The sequence below is a fragment of the Pongo pygmaeus genome, chromosome 23 (genome assembly GCF_028885625.2).
Source record: "Pongo pygmaeus isolate AG05252 chromosome 23, NHGRI_mPonPyg2-v2.0_pri, whole genome shotgun sequence".
Classification (NCBI taxonomy): domain Eukaryota; kingdom Metazoa; phylum Chordata; class Mammalia; order Primates; family Hominidae; genus Pongo; species Pongo pygmaeus.
Window position 1 is genome coordinate 46,511,558 of NC_085931.1, and position 3,016 is coordinate 46,514,573.

The following is a 3,016-nucleotide window of genomic DNA, read 5'->3' on the forward strand; positions in this document are numbered from 1 at the left end:
GATTCTCGTGCGTCAGCTTCCTGAGTAGCTGGGACTATAGGCACCTGCCACCACACCTTGCTAGTTTTTGTATTTTTGGTAGAGATGGGGTTTCACCCTGTTGGCCAGGGTGGTCTTGAACTCCTGATCTCAAATGAACTGCCTGCCTTGGCCTCTCAAAGTGCTGGGATTACAGGCGTGAGCACCTGTGCCCAGTCTTAATGAATAAATTCTTAACTACTATTAATTGCTTATAATATATCCAGCAGATATGTTTTAAAAGTCAATAATATTAATTCCCTTTGTAGATTGTTTAAAAAAACTGTCTCGAGTCAATCTCCATGAATACTTGAAAGTACAAATATAAATTAAATAAGATCCAAAAGACTGTAACATGGCATGGTGGTTCACGCCTGTAATCCCAACACTCTGGGAGGCCGAGGTGGGTGGAACACAAGGTCAGGAGTTTGAGACCAGCCTGACCAACATGGGGAAACCCCATCTCTACTAAAAATACAAAAATTAGCTGGGTGTGGTGGCACGCACCTGTAATTCCAGCTACTCAGGAGGCTGAGGCAGGAGAATCGCTTGAACCTGGGAGGTGGAGGTTGCAGTGAGCTAAGATCTTACCACTGCACTCCAGCCTGGGCAACAGAGCAAGACTCCATCTCAAAAAAAAAAAAAAAAGAATTGTAACACATACAACAAAAAACTCTATAAAACAAAGATAACTTTAAAAGCATTGCTCAATTTACTTTGTACCTTTATTATATAAAATATTTTAAAACAGGACATATTGTCTGGATCATACATGAAAGTTCACATCTAGATGTCTTTTCTATCAAATTCTCATCCTTTCTTCATTGTCAAAATCTTAATTTTCATTCCTGGCTGGATTGTTCTTCCTTGGCAATTCTTTCTGTTACCCCACTAAAATATTTCTCACGGAAGGAATTATGACCTTGGTATGGCAGAAAATGATCACTTTGCAGATGTGAATACCGGTCGCAGTTCTCAAATTTCTTCACCATTTCCATTGTTATCAAGCGCCTTGATGTGTGACTGGAAAGCTTCTGCTTGTAGTTGCTAATGAGTTTCAGGCAAGGATGCCAGGGCACCATCTCTTCAGTGTATTCTGGTATATACATTGGTAACCAACCAATAGACTAGTCTTCCACCTAACACAAGGATCTCAGCTGAGAAGTTTAACAAGTCAAAAAACATAACACTCAGATGATAACTCAAGGAAATAGGAATGTGGCTTTCCGGAAATTTTTCTATCTCATTTGGTATTCCCTTCAGTGAACCTGTTCTTCTCGTAGATTCTCTGATACCATACGGAGGATCAGTAATTATTGCATCAAAATATGTGCCCTTTCTCCAGGAAGGTTTAGATGCATCTGAAACCAGGACATCAAGGTCATACTTCTCTAAACTGTATTGACAAAGATTGGCCCTAATGTTTTCATCTAGTCCTCTCCATATCTGTTTTTTTCCTACTGGCCGTTCCCAAGCCGTGAACTATGTTGTGGTCTATGTCTGTCCCATAAGCATATGCACCAAAATGAGCACATGCTATCAGGAGGCCAGCTAGAGGAACTAGTTGTCAAGAGGAACAGAAAAGCTTTCTTTGCTTTCTTAAACAGAAGCTTATCCATTCGGTTGGAGTGAGTTTCGAGAAGACCCAGTTTACAGTACACTGCTGTTTCAACAAACAGATCAAAGACAATATCATTTTCTTTCACTTTCCCATGGTTAGCCATGATGAATGACAAACCAGCATCCATACTTGCATTTCCAACAAAGTGCCTCTTTTTGACACTGTATGACTCAATAAGCTCTCTCCATCCATCTGCAATCCATCTGCCAAAATAATTATTATGTGGATTCTCAGGGATGCAGTTTGGGTCCAAACCATGATCCTCCAAAACAGAGAATGTATGTTGTGGTTTCCTTAAATTCACTTTTTCTTCAAATGGCAGACATTCAAGTGCATCTCTTCACTTCATTTTTCCCTTCTTGTGTCAATGTCTTATTAAAAGTGTGAATCTTTATTTTATATGTAGAGTCTGAATGTAGAAATGGAACCATCTTCTCCACAGGGTAATTTTTAAGAGAACTGTACAGCTCCTCGGGAGATTGTCCATGATCCCATAGTTCACACATAGACTGTCCATTTCGTTAAATTTCTTGCAATATCTTCAGAGGGAATGCTAAGAATTTAAAATGGTGACTTTCCATGTTTCTTGACTGCTGGCGAACTGACCTCCAAAAACGAAAGCAAAGACTTTATTTCCTGAGGCATTTAAGCTTCAACATCAGACAATTACAATTCAGGGTTTGGCAGGTGGAACTCCAGGTGCTCCTTGACCATGAGCAGCAGATACCTGTTTAGGGTGCACAGCAGCACCATTGCAGCTGCCTACGGTGCACCTTCACGGCTTGCATGAGGTCCCACCTCTTTCTTCCTCCCAGAGCAAAGTCTCCACTGAGACCAGCCAGCTGATTTTCAACAAAGGCACCAAGAACATTCAGTGGTGAAAGAACAGTCTTTTCAATGAATGCTGCTGGAAAAACTGGATGTACATATACAGAAAAATGAAACTAGACTTTTATCGCTCACCATATAGAAAAAATCAAATCAGAATGGATTAAAGACTTAAAGGCAGGACTTGAAACTACAAAACTACTAGAAGAAAACATTGGGGGAACACTTCGGGAGGACTTTGCTCTGGGCAAAGGTTTTTTGGCACTGGCAACAAAAGCAAAAATAGATAAAAAGCTTCTACAAGTAAAGGAAGCAGTCAACAGAGTGAAGAGACAACCTACAGAATGGGAGAAAATATTTGCAACTATTCATCTGATAAGGAGCTAATAAACAGAATATATAAAAGCTGGGTGCAGTGGCTCACACCTGTAATCTCAGTGCTTTGGGAGGCCGAGGGAGGATGGCCTGAGGCCAGGAGTTTGTGACCAGAATATATAAGGAATGCAAACAACCCAACAGCAAAACAATAACAACAACAAAGCCAAATAA

At 40.5% G+C, this 3,016-nt stretch overlaps 1 pseudogene; it reads right to left on the minus strand.

Moving 5' to 3' along the window:
• Positions 1 to 860: 860 nt before the first annotated feature.
• Positions 861 to 2,392, minus strand: LOC129023630 (tRNA (guanine(10)-N2)-methyltransferase homolog; annotated as a pseudogene).
• Between the last annotated feature and the right edge of the window lie 624 nt (positions 2,393 to 3,016).